At 36.6% G+C, this 19,250-nt stretch overlaps 1 pseudogene; it reads left to right on the top strand.

The window, feature by feature from the left end:
- Positions 1-9,483: 9,483 nt before the first annotated feature.
- LOC132606982 (pre-mRNA-processing-splicing factor 8A-like) lies at positions 9,484-16,840 on the top strand (annotated as a pseudogene).
- The last annotated feature ends 2,410 nt before the right edge of the window (positions 16,841-19,250 follow it).

The following is a 19,250-nucleotide window of genomic DNA, read 5'->3' as shown; positions in this document are numbered from 1 at the left end:
TTTAACTTATATTAAACAACGATTAGTTTAATTAAAATTTATTGTTTAGTTTAAATAGTTAATATAAAAATATGATAACTTCCAACAACGAATTAAAATAAAATAAAAGATAGAGAATCCTCAACGCGCCTTGAATAAATGGTTGCACTGTTTTAGGATTTCATTGTGCATACATGGAGTAGTTGTTTCAACCGCATATATGTTCTCTTTAAAAAAATATAAATATTCAATATATGCAAGGATTAAGAGTAAAATACATTTCCTACTTATGTTTAAGCCTGATATAATCCTCCAAATAATTCTTCCTCTTGTGTGCCAATGCAAGTGATTTGAGACACATTAGATCAATCCATCCGTCAAAACGAAACAAAATATATAAACATACTCCATTAAAGATGATGATAAAAATATATACAAAAATTAAGAGTAAATATTAAGTAATATACTTTCAAGAAGTAGTGATAAATTATCGACTCAATACGATATATTCAGATAAAGAAAGTGTCATGAACCTCAACAAACATGGGCAATAGAAAGAGAATGCGGGTTGGATTGCGGTGAAGAAGAAGAGGAGTAGTGGCGACGATGTTATTTGTTAAATGAAATTGTGGAGAAGAAGAAACATCTGCGTCATTTTAAATTGGTGAAACTTGAATGCTAACAGAGAAAGATGAAGATGAAAATGCTCACAAAATCTTTTCTGATGTTATGTGCATGCCTGTTTGCCGAGAACGTGGGATGGAAATGGGATACGTTTATTATGTAGTTATTAAGTTTTCATTCCCTTCTTGTGTTTTTTCTTTTAAATGTAAAAATTAAAAACTTTATCTTTGATTAGTTTAAATTCAATTTCATTCTCAAAAGAAGTTATATAATTGTCATCGCTTTATTCGTCTTCACCCAATGAGATATCCAAAAGACTTTTTTCAAAGTAATTAACTATCTTTTAGTTTAATTTCAAATTCAAAACTTTTTGCTGTGGATTCAAATTTTTTATCTTACACCTCAATTCAATGTTATGACATAACTTTTCTTAAAATTGTTAAGTGGTTTGTTATTACTTTGCCACTTGACTAGAGATAAAAGTTTTTGTTGGTCGGTTTATAATATATCGTGCCCAAAAAGCTATTTCTATTCAATTCATGGAATCAAACAAAGTTGTGGATTGTTGGGATCGACTGTTGGAGACGAAGAATTTGAGGAATTTAGTGAAGAAATGTTAGAGAGAAACTGGACTTCTCTTTTTTACTTTTTCGTTCTTTTGTTTTTTGTTCTTTGTTTAATGTTACTGTATCATTCATTGTGAGCATTGTTATATTAACTGAGACTCTTTTAATCAGTCTGCCACTTGACATAATATCCAAACTTCCCATTTAACAAAATTTTGATAAAATATATATAATTTTTTCTTATAGCGGATATCTTTAAAATATTATCGTATTACTCAAAGTTCTTTGATTATTTGAATTTATCAATAATATTTGTAAGTATTATTTATTTAAATTATTTTATTTCGGAATTAACTTAAAATTATAATCTAAAATATTATTTCGCTGTTCTTTGTATATCATTATCGTTATTAGATTATCTATTACATAACATTTTTTAGTATTATTTGATTACTTTATCTTATTGTTTAATTAATTTAATGGAAAAGTAGCCTCACATTATATGTATTTTCATCTTTATACTTCTTTTCCCTATTATAATATCTTAATTAAAAAAAAATCATTTAGTGCTATAATCCATATAAGGTCATAGTTTATTCTAAATTAAATTTTTGACTAAGTATAAATAAATTGGAATAGAAAAGTCCTTGCGACTAAAATCTTCTGTTTTATATGTTAACCTATGCTTTCTTTTCTTCCCTTCAATCCAATTCTGTACCTAAACATGTAAACATAAAAGTAGGCAAACGTAATAAGTACAATTCATATCACAAACCCATGCATATACAAAACTGAAGCTACTGTACTACTATATTTTATTTTGCAAAGTAAAGAATTTATGACTAAATTAAATCTACACATATATACAAACATAAAGATAAAGAAGCACAATAAGTACGATTTATACCATAATTTATCTATATATTAAATTGAAGTTATATAACCTCTCATTGTACTTCAAACATCAAACACCCTTATAAGCTGCAAGTGATTTTTTATTTTTCACAAGACAAACAAAATGTGACAGAGAAAAAAATCAAGAAACTATCGACATTTCAATTAAAACCTATAAAGAAATAATCAAGCATCTAGGATAAGATTTTCGTACCTCTGGTATACATTGAAAATTAATGTTTTTCCAGTTTGGAATATAAATTATTCTATTGATTTTGTCAATTTGACGTCACCTTTTTGTTCTATTTCTTGTCAATTACTCCCTTTCTTTCTTCTGACTGTTTCTTCCTCACAGAAAATCTCATATCTAAGTTTCTCTTAGACCCAGGTACTGAAGCATACTCAAAAAGAGTGAAGTGAATAGCTTCACAGACTCATAGCAAGCACTTGATTTTCTCATATACATAGGACTGTTAAACATTAAAAAAAAAATGAGGGAAGAATTAGAAGAAAAGTTGCAGCTATATATAGTACCTGGGATGATTTCTCTGGAACCTAGTAATTTAAAATATTAGAATCTCGAACACATAACCTTTCCTCTCATTCCAAAACATACACTAAGAGTAAGTATGTTCTTTGTGATAACATTTATGAAGAGGAAAACGAAGTGAAAGAATATGATTTGTAATTGTTGATACTGCATGTAACCGTCATAGCTAGGTTTCAGGAAGTTATTCATTTCCCACTTTAACTATCGCCAATATTTCTTTCAACTATTGTAACCGTCACTTTTCTTTCTTGGATTTAAGTTGAGAAAGCAAAATTGTTAGTTACCGAAATCATAAAAGATATAAATTTACATTACAATTGTACTTAATTTTATTTTTAAAACTATTAATCAAAATGAGTAAAACTGTAAAAGTAGCTTAAATTTAGGACACGGTTGAGTTAGTGGGGAATGGGGTATGCGTTGATTCTGAATGAATCAACAGTTTTAATTTTTTTTTATTTTGTGTTTTTAAATCGAAATTTTGCGGCAGTTTTTTTTTTTAACTGATCTCGTTTTTTAATATTAAATTTTGCAGAAGTAACTTGCTGTTTGCATTTTTTTTAATGTTACATTTTTTTATTTTCTTATTTTGTATTTTTAAAATTGTGATTTTTATGGTGATGACACTTGTCATGCTACTATTCTTTTGCTTCTCCTAGATTTCCTTACTAAACCACCTTTCCTTTTTTTCTTTTCTTTTTCCACTACATTTTTTCCTTCCTAAATGCAATTTAAAAGAAAATGAATTACAAATTCTTAAAAGTTGAACGTGGAAAAGTTGTAACCGCATCTGGCAGTTTTTTTTTTAAAAAAATAAATAAATTGGTAACTTCCCAATTTAAAATAGAATATATTAATTTAAAATTCATTTTAAAATTAATAACTAATTATTAACTAATTAATTATTTTTTGTCCTAAAACTACCATGTGGCTTTATCCTACGCTGCCACTTGTCAAAATCCTAGGACAAACTATCCTCTTTTTAATAATATATATTGATAGATATAGATTACAAAAGTGCTTAAAAACTATTTTATATTAAAAGCATCTAAAATAGACCAATATAATTGTAATATTTCCTATCCTTTAGGTGGGATAGATTCATAGGAAGGAAGAGCTTCAAAATGTTAATGTAGGACATGGCAGAGGAAATTAATGAAACATGCGATAGAAGTTTAAGAGTGGATAAGTAAATGATATTATGTAATTTTTAGATAATTTTCTGATTCCTAATTCTTTGGAGCCTTGTATTGAGTAATGCAAAGTGGCTTCTTACGCCACCACTTGACTTAATAAAGAGGTTTTTATTTCTCCTTTTAATAATAAATAACTCTTTTGAATTGTGAATTTCTAGTTAACACACACATTCTTTAATTATTTTTTTTTGTTTCAAGTGTTCAAATGACACTGTTTGGGGTATCCTAATAGAATCTTTACTATGACAAAATAGTCATTTAATTTTTGTTCTAATATTTAACACTTTAAAATCAATTAAAACTTTATCTATTAAAAATTTTCACCTTTAAACTATTATATGGGAACAGGGAGGTCCTAATATTAAAGACATTAAAAGCAACTAACATACTACTTCCTCTATCTATTTTTACTTGTCCTCTATAGTAAAAATAGATGTCAATTTTTATTTGTTTAGTTTGAAAAATCGAGAGATAATTTACCATTTCATACTTGTTTTACTCTTACTATTAATTATCGGGTTAGAAACTTCAATGAATTGTTAATGGTTACACAATTTTTAAAGTATGTTTCGATTGATTTTAATTATTAGATGACTTAGTGATAATTAGGAGTGATATAGTAAAATTATCATTTTATTTGTGGCTCCTTAAGAGGTGTGTCAAATCAATGCAGGACAAACAAAAAAGAACAAGGGATTATTTCCTTGTAAACGTTAAATTCCTAATATTTTGGACAAAATTTGACGTTCAAAATCTTTTTAGAACTTCGAATTCATAAAAGTATAATAACAAAGCCAAAATTCTCATTGTCTTAATTTTGGCTTTGCAGGTTTGAAAGAAATATGTTAGTTTTGAAAGGTAAATACTTATGCCTATCAGACTATAAGTTTTTTAAGAAAATTGACATAACTTGTGGATATTATAATGCGAAACTAATGACTTGCATAAATTCGACTTTGAAGTGTAAATATTAAAGACCAGCCATTTGAAGGTCAAAAATTAAAGACCGGCACAAAATAGGGCCAAAAGTGCAAATGTCCCGTTCTAGAATAAACCTAACAAAGAGAAAAGTGTTATAAAATAAAACTATGAAGTAAATACACAGAAGAAATATGTAGAGAGAATATGTAGAGAGATATCAGATTATCTTACTTCTGCTCTTTCAACATTGCATCTGTGCATCCTATTTATAGGAGCAACATACAAAGGAGATATTTTGGGATATTTTGGGATATTTGGGATATTTGGGATATTTCCAATTTAATGGATATCCACCAAGTTGGGATATTTACAACACTCCCCCTTGGATGTCCATTAATAGATGATGTACCTCGTTAAAACCTTATTAAAAAAAAAACCCTGTGGGAAAAAGTCCTAATGAAGGAAAAAGAGTGTACATATCTAGAAATACGCTTTGAGAGCTGTCTCATTAAAACCTTACCAAGAAAACCCAATGGGACAAAACTTGGTTAAGGAAAAAAGAGTACAACGCGTATTTCACTCCCCCTGACGAAGACCAAGATTCAGATGTCGGAGTCTTCGCATTCCAATCTTGAATATCATCTTCTCAAGAGTTGAAGTTGGCAAAGATTTAGTGAACAAATCTGCAGGATTGTCACTTGAACGGATTTGCTGCACATCAATATCACCATTCTTCTGGAGATCATGTGTGAAAAATAACTTTGGTGAAATGTGCTTTGTTCTATCTCCTTTTATGAAACCTCCTTTTAATTGAGCTATGCATGCAGCATTATCTTCATATAATACTGTGGGTATTTTTGTATCACACTTCAAGCCACATCTTTCTCTGATGAAATGTATCACTGATCTCAACCACACACATTCTCTACTTGCTTCATGAATAGCGATTATCTCAGCATGATTTGAAGAAGTAGCAACAATGGACTGCTTGGTCGATCGCCATGATATAGCAGTACCTCCGCATGTAAACAGATAGCCCGTTTGAGATCGAGCTTTATGTGGATCAGATAAATAACCTGCATCTGCATAACCAACAAGATCTGTACTACCTTTGTTAGTATAAAACAGACCCATATCGCTAGTTCCCTTCAGATATCGCAATATATGCTTAATCCCGTTCCAATGCCTCCGTGTAGGAGAAGAGCTATATCTTGCTAGCAAATTAACAGAAAATGTTATGTCAGGTCTTGTAGCATTAGCAAGATACATAAGTGCACCTATTGCACTAAGATATGGTACTTCAGGACCAAGTAGCTCTTCGTTTTCTTCCTGAGGTCGGAACGGATCTTTGCTCACTTCAAGTGAGCGAACAACCATAGGAGTACTTAAAGGATGCGAATTGTCCATGTAAAACCAATTTAAAACTTTCTCAGTATAGGCAGATTGATGGATAAAGATCCCTTTTGCGAAATGTTCAATTTGCAGACCAAGACAGAGTTTTGTCTTTCCGAGATCTTTCATCTCAAATTCTTTCTTCAAATATTCAATCGCCTTTTGGAGCTCTTCTGGAGTTCCAATGAGGTTTATGTCATCAACATAAACAACAAGTATTATGAACCCTGATTTTGTTTTCTTAATAAAAACACATGGACAAATGGCATCATTTATATATCCTTCATTTATCAAGTACTCACTTAGGCGATTATACCACATACGCCCTGATTGTTTTAAACCATATAATGATCTTTGTAATCTGATTGAATACATTTCCCGAGACTTTAAACCAAATGCTTCAGGCATTTTATATCCTTCAGGAATTTTCATATAAATTTCATTATCAAGTGAACCATAAAGATAAGCTGTAACCACATCCATAAGATGTATTTCAAGGGTTTCATAGACAGCTAAACCCATGAGGTATCGAAATGTTATAGCATCCATAACTGGTGAATATGTTTCTTCATAGTCGACGCCGGGTCTTTGAGAGAATCCTTGTGCAACAAGGCGTGCTTTGTATCGCACAATTTCATTTCTCTCATTTCTTTTCCGTACAAAGACCCATTTGTGACCAACTGGTTTTACACCATTAGGCGTTTGGACTACAGGTCCAAAAACCTCACGTTTAGCAAGTGAATTCAATTCTGATTGAATTGCTTCTTGCCATTTTGGCCAATCATATCTTCGTCGACATTCTCCGACAGATTGAGGCTCCTGATCCTCACTGCCTTTTATAATATTTAGTGCAACATTATATGCAAAAACACTATTCACCACAATTTTCGAACGATCTAGTTCTTCACTCACTGAAGTCTCGGGTTTGCTGATTTCTTCAGGAATATCAGAATTAATCAGATCTTGAATCTCTTCATGAGATCCTTTCATAGTGTCATTCTGATCATTGTTTGTATTTCTTTTTCTTGGATTTTTATCCTTGGAGCCCAATGGCCTACCACGCTTCAGGCGTGGATGAGATTCAGAGGCTATGACACTAGTAGATTGTCCCTTTGGAACATCAATTCGAATAGGCACATTCTCTGCAGGGATATGCGACTTAGTTATTCTTTTCAAATCAGTAAATCCGTCTGGCATTTGATTTGCTATTTTCTGTAAGTGGATGATCTTCTGGATCTCCTGCTCACATATAGGGGTACGTGGATCAAAATGAGATAGTGATGGAACTCTCCACGCAATTTCTCTTTTGATTTCTTTTCTCTCTCCCCCTAATTGTGGAAAATTTGTTTCATCAAATCGACAATCTGCAAATCGGGCAGTGAATAAATCTCCCGTCAATGGCTCAAGATAGCGAATAATGGAGGGTGATTCAAACCCAATATATATTCCTAACCTTCTTTGGGGGCCCATCTTAGTGCGCTGTGGTGGTGCTACAGGCACATATACAGCACAGCCAAAGATTCGGAGATGAGCAATATTTGGTTCATGACCAAATACTAATTGTGACGGGGAGTATTTATTATAATGTGTCGGTCTAAGACGAACAAGAGATGCTGCATGTAAAATAGCATGACCCCAGACGGTTGTAGGCAACCGTGTTTTCATAAGTAATGGTCTTGCTATCAATTGCACACGCTTAATAAATGATTCAGCAAGACCATTTTGGGTATGAACATGTGCTACAGGATGTTCAACCTTTATCCCAACTGATAAACAATAATCATCAAAAGCTTGGGATGTAAATTCCCCAGCATTATCAAGACGTATAGCCTTTATAGGATAATCTGGGAAGTGTGCCCTTAAGCGTATTATTTGTGCCAATAATTTCGCAAACGCCAGGTTGCGAGACCATATGAGGCACACATGAGACCATCTCGAAGACGCATCTATTAGAACCATAAAATATCTAAATGACCCACAAGATGGGTGAATAGGTCCACATATATCCCCATGTATACGATCTAGAAAAGCAGGGGATTCAATGTCAACTTTCATTGGTGATGGCCTGGTTATCAATTTGCCCTGATGACAAGCGACACATGAAAATTCACTACTTTCAAGAATCTTCAGGTTCTTAAGTGGATGCCCTTTTGAATTTTCAATAATTCGTCTCATCATTATTGATCCAGGATGACCCATTCGGTCATGCCAAAGCACAAAAGTTCCTGAATCGTTAAACTTCTGGTTTACGATTGAGTGTGCTTCCATTGTACTAATTTCTGCATAGTACAGGCCAGAAGACAAAGTTGGTAATTTCTCCAAAACATATTTCTGGCCGGAGACATTCTTTGTAATGATAAGATATTCATCATTTGTTTCATTTAATGTCTCAACGTGATACCCATTACGACGGATATCTTTGAAACTCAATAAGTTTCTTGGGGATCTAGAAGAGAATAGTGCATCTTCTATAACAAGTTTCGTCCCCTTAGGTAGAAATATAGTAGCTCTTCCGGAGCGTTCAATTAATTTCGAATTGCCAGAAATTGTGTTAATATTTCCCCTTTTTCTTCGCAAGTGAGAAAAGTATTTCTCATCTTTGAATATAGCATGCGTTGTTCCACTATCAATCACACAAATATCTTCATGATTTGTCATTGATCCAAATAACATTTGAGGATTTTCCATATATTCTTCGAGGCTTGTAAAGTATTTGCTCGAGATGACAGAGTCTCGTGCTGATAACGTGTTATAAAATAAAACTATGAAGTAAATACACAGAAGAAATATGTAGAGAGAATATGTAGAGAGATATCAGATTATCTTACTTCTGCTCTTTCAACATTGCATCTGTGCATCCTATTTATAGGAGCAACATACAAAGGAGATATTTTGAAATATTTTGGAATATTTTGGGATATTTGGGATATTTCCAATTTAATGGATATCCACCAAGTTGGGATATTTACAACAAAAAGATATTTAAGGTACCTTATAAAACCTAAAATTTTACGTCAAGTTAATTGCCACAGAGATGATTCAAGCCTGCTTGGAGTGACTTTTTTAGGTACTTTAAAGCTAAAATAGCTTTAAGTACTTTCGAGTGTTCGGAAAAAGTGCTTAAAAGCACTTGTTTTTACGCAAAAGTAATTAAAAAAAGCCAAAAGCCATAAATCTTTCTCAGGGAGTTCCTTTGATAACAGAGTTGATAGCAAAGATATGCATCGTACTAGTTGAATCAAGACTCTCGTTAACAGGTTTGTCTTGAAACCATCTTTGTGATAGATCTGTCTACGATTGTTTTTTGTCTTCCGCTACGTGTTATACTGTGCAAATCCTACAGTATGAGTATCCTCCACCTGGTACCAGTTCAGGACCGTCTATGACGCCTCCTGGTACAACGCCCTGTTATACTGTTTTGCCGTCTGAGGCTCAACATGAAGAGAAAGCTAGGAAGTGGATGCAGCTTAACTCGAAGCGTTACAGTGATAAGCGTAAGTTTGGATTCGTCGAAACGCAAAAAGAGGATATGCCTCCTGAACATGTCAGGAAGATTATTAGGGACCATGGGGACATGTCATCAAGAAAATATCGTCATGATAAACGTGTATATCTTGGACCTCTTAAGTTTGTCCCGCATGCTGTTTACAAACTCCTTGAGAACATGCCTATGCCATGGGAGCAGGTTCGAGATGTCAAAGTCCTTTATCATATTACTGGTGCTATTACATTTGTTAATGAGATCCCAAGGGTTGTTGAACCGATATATTTGGCTCAGTGGGGCACAATGTGGATCATGATGAGAAGGGAGAAGAGAGATCGTCGACACTTCAAGAGAATGCGTTTTCCTCCTTTTGATGATGAGGAACCTCCATTAGATTATGCGGAAAATCTTTTGGATGTTGATCCTTTGGAGCCAATACAGTTGGAGTTGGAGGAAGTAGAGGATTCTGCAGTTTATAACTGGTTTTATGATCATAAGCCATTGGCGAAAACAAAGCTTATGAACGGTCCTAGTTACCGCGAGTGGAATTTGTCCCTCCCTATAATGTCGACACTTCACCGCCTTGCTGGACAGTTGCTTTCCGATCTGACTGATCGGAATTACTTCTACTTGTTTGATATGGAGTCCTTTTTCAACGCTAAAGCATTGAATATGTGCATACCTAGTGGTCCAAAGTTCGAACCTTTGCATCGTGACATGGAGAAAGGAGACGAAGACTGGAATGAGTTCAATGATATCAACAAATTGATCATCAGGTCACCACTTAGGACAGAATACAGAGTTGCCTTCCCTCACCTCTATAACAACAGGCCAAGAAAGGTGAATCTTGGCATATATCACACTCCGATGATCATGTACATAAAATCAGAGGATCCCGATCTACCTGCTTTTTATTATGATCCACTTATACATCCCATAGTCACGAGGGCCGCCGAGAGAAAGTTTCTGAGGATGACGATGATGATGATTTTACCTAACCTCAGGGCGTGGAACCGTTGCTGACTGAGACTCCAACCTATACTGATACTACCTCTGTTGGTATTTTCCTTTTATTTGCCCCACACCCATTTAACATGAGATCTGGTCGGACAAGACGTGCTGAAGATATTCCCCTTGTGTCAGATTGGTTTAAGGAGCATTGTCCTTCATCATATCCTGTCAAGGTGCGCGTCAGTTATCAGAAGTTGTTGAAAAGTTTTGTATTGAACGAGTTGCATCATAGACCTCCCAAGTCCCAGAAGAAGAAGCATCTCTTGCGCTCACTTCAAGCCACAAAATTTTTCCAAACCACAAAACTTGATTGGGTTGAAGCTGGTCTTCAAGTTTGCAAGCAGGGATATAATATGCTGAATCTCTTGATCCATAGGAAGCACCTGGATTATCTTCACCTTGATTACAATTTTAATTTGAAGCCTATTAAGACACTAACTACAAAGGAACGTAAGAAATCCCGGTTTGGAAATGCTTTCCACCTTGTGTCGTGAAGTTCTGCGTTTGACCCAGCTTGTTGTCGATGCCAATGTCCAGTTTCGTCCGGGAAATGTTGATGCATTTCAGTTGGCAGATGGCTTGCAATACATTTTTTCGCATGTTGGTCAGTTGACGTGTATGTATCGTTACAAGTACAGGCTTATGAGGCAGATTCAGATGTGCAAGGATCTGAAACATTTGATCTATTATCGATTTAATACTGGACCGGTTGGAAAAGGTCCTGGTTGTGGTTTCTGGGCACCTATGTGGAGGGTGTGGTTATTCTTTCTTCGGGGCATGGTACGTCTTTTGGAACATTGGTTAGGAAATCTATTAGCAAGGCAATTTGAGGGTCGCCATTCTAAGGGGGTGGCCAAAACTGTCACAAAGCAACGTGTTGAAAGCCACTTTGATTTGGAGCTCCGTGCTGCTGTAATGCTTGATGTCCTTGATGCTATGCCAGAGGGGATCAAGCAAAATAAAGCAAGAACCATCTTGCAGCATCTCAGTGAAGCATGGCGTTGTTGGAAGGCAAATATTCCTTGGAAGGTCCCTGGTTTACCTGTCCCTATTAAGAACATGATTCTCCGCTATGTCAAATCCAAAGCTGATTGGTGGACAAATGTTGCTCACTACAACCGTGAACGTATAAGAAGAGGAGCTACTGTTGACAAGACCGTTTGTCGAAAAAACCTTGGAAGATTGACTCGCCTTTGGCTGAAGACTGAACAGGAGCGGCAACATAACTACTTGAAAGACGGTCCATATGTTACTCCAGAAGAAGCAGTAGCCATGGATACTACCACTTGTGCATTGGTTGGAGTCAAGGAAGTTTTCTCCGATCCCATTCCCTCCATTGTCATACAAGCATGACACAAAGCTACTTATCCTTGCACTTGAAAGATTGAAAGAATCTTACAGTGTGGCTGTGAGGTTAAACCAGCAGCAAAGGGAAGAGTTGGGCCTCGTTGAGCAAGCTTATGATAATCTAGGTGATGTATTATCACGTATTAAGCGTCATCTGCTGTCTCAGCGTGCCTTCAAAGAAGTTGGCATTGAGTTTATGGACTTGTACAGTTACCTGATTCCTGTTTTTGAGATTGAGCCACTTGAGAAGATTACTGATGCATACCTGGATCAGTACCTATGGTATGAAGGTGATAAGCGCCATCTGTTTCCAAATTGGATTAAGCCTGCTGATTCAGAGCCACCACCTCTGTTAGTGTATAAATGGTGTCAAGGGATAAACAATTTACAAGGCGTATGGGACACCAGTGAAGGACAGTGTGTGGTGATGCTGCAAACCAAGTTTGAGAAATTCTTTGAAAAGATTGACTTAACCATGCTGAACAGGCGTTTGGTGCTGGATCACCATGTTGCTGATTAAATCACTTCAAAAAACAACGTCGTACTCTCTTACAAAGATATGAGCCATACAAATTCATACGGGCTGATACGCGGTCTTCAGTTTGCTTCATTTGTTGCACGGTACTACGGGCTTGTGTTGGATCTTTTGCTCCTAGGTTTAACTCGAGCTAGTGAAATTGCTGGTCCACCGCAGATGCCTAATGAGTTCATAACCTATAGTGACTCTAGAGTGGAAACAAGGCATCCAATCCGGTTGTACTCTCGATACATTGACAAGGTGTATATACTATTTCGCTTCACCCATGAAGAGGCTCGGGACCTTATCCAAAGATATCTTACTGAGCATCCTGATCCAAACAATGAAAATATGGTTGGTTATATCAACAAGAAATGCTGGACAAGGGACGCAAGAATGAGGCTCATGAAGCATGATGTTAATCTTGGGAGAAGTGTCTACTGGGACATGAAGAATCGACTGCCTAGAAGTATCGCTACTTTGGAGTGGGAAAACAGCTTTGTCTCTGTTTATAGCAAAGATAATCCAAACTTGCTCTTCAGCATGTGTGGGTTTGAAGTTCAGGTACTGCCTAAGATAAGAAGGACCCAAGAGGCATTCAGCAATACAAGAGATGGTGTCTGGAATTTACAAAATGAGCAGACTAAGGAACGAACGGCTGTTGCCTTCTTGCGTGTAGATGACGAGCACATGAAGGTGTTTGAGAATCGTGTTAGGCAGATCCTCATGTCCTCTGGTTCTACAACGTTCTCGAAGATCGTTAACAAATGGGACACTGCTCTTATTGGCCTTATGACATATTTCCGTGAAGCAACAGTTCATACGCAAGAGTTGCTGGACCTGCTGGTCAAATGTGAAAACAAGATACAGACCTGTATTAAGATTGGTTTGACCTCAAAAATGCCCAGCAGGTTTCCTCCTGTTATTTTCTACACACCAAAGGAAATTGGAGGGCTTGAATGTTGTCAATGGGTCACATATTGATCCCACAGAGTGATCTTAGGTATAGTTAGCAAACAGATGTTGCTGTGACACATTTCAGAAGTGGAATGAGCTATGAAGAGGACCAATTGATCCCAAATCTCTACCGATACATACAGCCTTGGGAGAGTGAGTTCATCGACTCTCAGAGAGTTTGGGCCGAGTATGCTTTGAAAAGGCAGGAAGCCCAGGCACAGAATAGGCGCTTGACTCTTGAAGATCTGGAAGATTCATGGGATCGTGGAATACCTCGAATCAATACATTGTTCCAGAAGGATCAGCACACCCTTGCATATGACAAAGGATGGAGAGTGAGAACTTCAAACAGTACCAAGTTCTTAAGCAGAATCCATTCTGGTGGACACACCAGAGGCATGATGGGAAGCTGTGGAACCTGAATAACTATCGTGCTGATGTTACTCAAGCCCTTGGAGGAGTTGAAGGAATTCTTTAGCATACATTATTCAAAGGAACATATTTCCCTACTTGGGAAGGTCTTTTCTGGGAAAAAGCTTCAGGTTTTGAGGAATCCATGAAGTACAAGAAACTGACTAATGCCCAAAGATCTGGGCTTAATCAAATCCCTAATTGCAGGTTTACTCTTTGGTGGTCGCCGACCATAAATAGGGCAAATGTCTATGTTGGTTTCCAAGTACAGCTGGACCTTACTGGGATATTTATGCACGGGAAGATTCTAACTCTCAAGATATCTTTGATACAGATATTCCGTGCACATTTGTGGCAGAAGATCCATGAGAGTGTTGTCATGGATCTCTGCCAAGTTTTGGATCAAGAGTTGGATGCATTGGAAATTGAGACTGTACAAAAGGAAACAATTCATCCAAGAAAGAGTTACAAAATGAATAGCTCATGCGCTGACATCCTCCTCTTTGCTGCGCATAAATGGCCAATGTCAAAACCTAGTCTTGTGTCTGAATCAAAGGATGTGTTTGACCAGAAGGCTAGTGACAGATACTGGATAGATATGCAACTTCGATGGGGTGACTATGATTCTCATGATATTGAGCGTTATACAAGAGCAAAGTTCATGGATTACACAACAGAGAACATGTCTATTTATCCATCACCTACTGGTGTAATGATTGGAATTGCCTTGCTTACAACTTGCATTCCGCCTTTGGTAACTCGTTCCCTGGTTCAAAGCCATTGCTTTCCCAAGCCACGAACAAGATTATGAAGTCAAATCCTGCGCTCTATGTGCTGAGGGAACGCATAAGGAAAGGGTTGCAACTTTATTCTTCAGAGCCCACAGAACCATATTTATCATCTCAAAAATATGGAGAGATTTTCAGCAATCAAATGATATGGTTTGTTGATTGACACAAATGTGTATCGTGTGACCATCCACAAGACCTTCGAGGGAAATCTGACAACAAAGCCCATAAATGGTGCAATTTTCATTTTCAATCCTAGGACAGGTCAACTGTTTTTGAAGGTCATTCACACAAGTGTGTGGGCAGGGCAAAAGCATCTTGGCCAGCTGGCCAAGTGGAAAACAGCCGAAGAAGTAGCTGCGCTTGTGAGGTCTTTGCCTGTTGAAGAACAACCAAAGCAAATTATTGTGACTCGGAAGGGAATGCTTGATCCATTGGAGGTCCACTTGCTCGATTTTCCGAATGTTGTTATCAAAGGAAGTGAGCTGCAATTACCATTCCAGGCTTGTTTGAAGATAGAGAAATTTGGTGATCAGATACTGAAGGCTACGGAGCCACAAATGTTTCTGTTCAACATAATGATGATTGGTTGAATAGCATCTCATCCTATACTGCATTCTCCAGGATCATCCTCATCCTGCGTGCACTCCACGTAAACAATGAAAGGGCTAAGATGTTACTCAAGCTTGACAAGTCGGTCGTCACTGAGCCTCACCACATCTGGCCTTCACTTACAGATGACCAGTGGATGAAGGTTGAGGTAGCGCTTAGAGATCTCATTCTCTCAGACTATGCAAAAAAGAACAATGTCAACACATCAGCATTAACACAGTCTGAGATCCGTGACATTATACTTGGAGCTGAGATAACTCCTCCATCGCAGCAGCGTCAACAGATAGCTGAGATTGAGAAACAGGCCAAGGAAGCAAGTCAACTGACCGCTGTTACTACAAAGATCACTAATGTCCATGGTGATGAATTGATTGTTACTACAACGAGTCCCTATGAGCAAGCTTCCTTTGGCTCTAAAACAGATTGGCGTGTCAGAGCAATTTCTGCCACAAATCTCTATCTCCGTGTGAACCACATATATGTAAATTCAAAGGACATAAAGGAGACTGGATATACTTACATCATGCCGAAAAATATTCTGAAGAAGTTCATCTGCATTGCTGATCTACGAACACAAATTGCTGGTTACTTGTATGGTATAAGTCCACCAGATAATCCACAGGTCAAAGAAATCCGGTGTATTGCAATGCCTCCACAGTGGGGGACACATCAACAGGTCCATCTAACTTCAGGTCTTCCTGAGCATGATTTTCTCACTGACTTGGAGCCTTTGGGATGGATGCACACACAACCAAATGAGCTTCCTCAGTTATCGCCACAGGATGTTACTTCACATGCTAGGATCCTGGAGAACAACAAACACTGGGATGGAGACAAGTGCATTATATTGACATGCAGTTTCACACCAGGGTCTTGTTCGTTAACTGCATATAAGTTGACGCCAACTGGGTATGAATGGGGACGTGCTAATAATGATACAAGAAGCAACCCTCATGGTTACCTGCCGACTCATTACGAGAAGGTCCAGATGCTCTTGAGTGACCGATTCCTTGGCTTTTACATGATACCTGATAATGGTCCATGGAATTACAACTTCATGGGAGTGAAGCACACTGTTAGCATGAAGTACGGAGTGAAGTTAGGTACACCTCGGGAGTACTACAATGAGGATCACAGGCCAACACATTTCCTGGAATTCAGCAATATGGAGGAAGGCAACATTGCTGAGGCAGATCGGGAGGATACATTTACATAATATACTGCTATTTAACTGTTTAACTCCAGGCACTAGGCATCTTCTGCGTCTTTTGTATTTTTTGCTCTTGATAATTTGGTTTTCTTGTTAAATTTCACTTATAGGTATACTCAAACACTCCTGCAGACTTTGATTTTAAACTTGAGAGGTTAGTTGTTACAGCTAAACATCCGTGTTTATTATAGTGCAAACTTTTCCCTGCTTGTTATTGTTCAAAATTTTCTCATATTATATTTGCAGCCTTGCTCAAGACTTCAGTCATTATCTGACTTCACAGAACACCTTGCTTCTTCTGTGGACATAGTTTCGTTTTGGTGAAGATGGTGGCATTCAGGTTTTTTTGTGCTGCAACACTCGAGAAATTTAACACATACTAATTGCCTTCTGAGTTTGAAAGCTTAGATCGACTTCCTTTTCTTCTGTTTTCACATGTGGTTTGATGAATTTTTCAGGAGCTATTGGAACGATCAAATATCCCATTTTTGGAACAGGATCCACCCAATGTCAAAAAGCATTTGACAAAGTGAATTACCTGTTGCATCTACTTTATTTCTGTTTTTCTAATCTGGCATGGATTAGTAAGATCAACATATATGTATTGGTACTAGACATGCTGTTTGTTTGAAGAATGAATACTTTAATCTCGAAAATAACTTTTATTTCATTTAAATTGTTCGTTTGTATTTCAACTCTAGTAATCCTCTATTTGAACCTTATCCTTTGATCTTTATATTAATATTTTACTTGATTTATGAATGTGTCAAGATATATTAATTCATATGAAAATACATGGCAACCAGTTGTTACCATACTAGATTGATCATGTAAGCAAGAAATTTCCTAGGATCTTCCAAGATGCAACAGGCTGCTTTCTGTAATGCATAATGCATCCAAACTGCTCTTCGATTAATAGATGATATTAATGTTTCTTCCAAATTTTCAACAGTATGATGGATCCTTGGAGCTTGACAAACAAGGTTTCGTGACTGTACCTAATTTTCTCATACAGGTCTGGTCTGTGTTTATTTGCGTTTCATAAAGTTCTTTAATTCTGCTTTTGACTCTCTATTCATGTGCTTTCTTCTGTTTGAAGTTTCCTTATACAGGCATATGTTACTACTGTAAGAAATGGTCTTCCAATTTATTTGTTTTTTCTTTTCTTATTTCCCTCCTGAAACTGTGTCTGCTAAGTTTTGACTTCCATATCATGTTTCTTAAAAAAAGGCTTGAGCTTGCTTATCTGATCTGGCTGAGCTTGAGTATTAACAGCTCATCTTGATACAGCTTGATTCCTATTCCCCCTGACAATGATTATATAGTCTGTATTTAGTTTAAACTGAGACCGCGCAAATGTTGCTTTTGCTTCTCTAATTTATCCAAAAAAGACAAGGTACTTCTTTTGCTTTTCTATTTATTTGTTCTTGGTTGGTTCACTTCATACTCAACTGTCCGTGTTTGTTGCATCTACTTTCTGTGTTATTTATTTCTTTTCCTGGATTTCCCTTGTTGTTTCTAGCCAATGTAACCTACCAAGAAAGCTGTTTTCTTAAAATCTCATGCTGGACATTCTAAGAGCATCTGATGATGTAAGTTATGTCTACCAGACTCATGAATCTTCTATTCTGAACATAAGTGCTGTGACTCAGGGACTGATTCCTTTTTTCTTTTTGGTTCTTTGTTTTGGTAATCCATAAAATACATACTAATGAAACTGAATGGGTCCGAATAGTGTGGAATGGATGTAGAAGATTCATATAGCCAACCCTAACTGGTTTGAGATTGGGGCATATTTAGTATATACTTTAATCTGGTAATCTTTTCTACTACCCCACCCTTCGAAACTCCCCTCTCGTGATGCGAATGGGGGATTTTGCCACTTTTTGTCTCTTAGTGACTAAAGTTTCCAACCATGTGGAGGCTTTACAACTTGAGCAACCCTCGCTTGTTGCCTCAGGGACTAATTCCTCAGTTTGTCTAGTATTATCAAGTGCTGTATGGCTATTTTATGTAGGCAAATGACACTGCTAGAACCTTTGCAAATTATCTTATTTCAACTGATGAATTATGAGTTGATCATTTCCATTAGTCTTCAGTCTTGGCTTCCTTCACTAAATTAAGGTCAGTTCTCTTGCTCCACAGTTGCCGAAATTCCAAGCGCTCCCATCTTGATTTAATTTGTAGACTTGGGGGTAACTATGTGAGACAATTTCCATTCAAAATCATGCTCGAATGTCTTACATCTTACAGCACTCAAACCGTCTTTACGTATTAAAAATATTTGATTTTGGTCTGACGTTATCGACAAAAAGATTTGTCTATGGTACCTCATTTCTTTTTATCCAAGTCACTTCCTTTTATTTTTGGTCCACAACTGGCGTTTTATGCAGGCACGGGAAAAAGCATGTTCATAGTTATTAGTTCAGGTATATGTGTCCGCAGATAGTGACATAAGGATCAGTTCGATTATAAAATTCTGTTAATGTTTCATCTATCTGTGGTTCCTGTCTAATCCGGGACTTAAATCTGTTCCTTCCAGAGGAAATCCAAATGTTAAATTGGCTGCCATCATTCTATACTGGTAAATCTATGATTAGATGTGTCAAGTTAGAAAGAAATGATGGAAAAGATCTCTTGCCTTCGGTAATAGTTAGTACAAGAATATCTTTGGTTTTTGGATTGGAAAATATCTCTTATTTACTCTATGCTTGTTAATTAGTAGAGGTAGGGGTGTCAATGGTTCGGTTCGGCCGGTTTTTTGCAAAAAATTATACCATATCAATTTTTC

The sequence above is a fragment of the Lycium barbarum genome, chromosome 8 (assembly GCF_019175385.1).
Source record: "Lycium barbarum isolate Lr01 chromosome 8, ASM1917538v2, whole genome shotgun sequence".
NCBI classification, from domain to species: Eukaryota; Viridiplantae; Streptophyta; class Magnoliopsida; order Solanales; family Solanaceae; genus Lycium; species Lycium barbarum.
The sequence above is the reverse complement of the archived record's forward strand: the minus strand, read 5'-3'. Positions and strand labels throughout refer to the sequence as shown.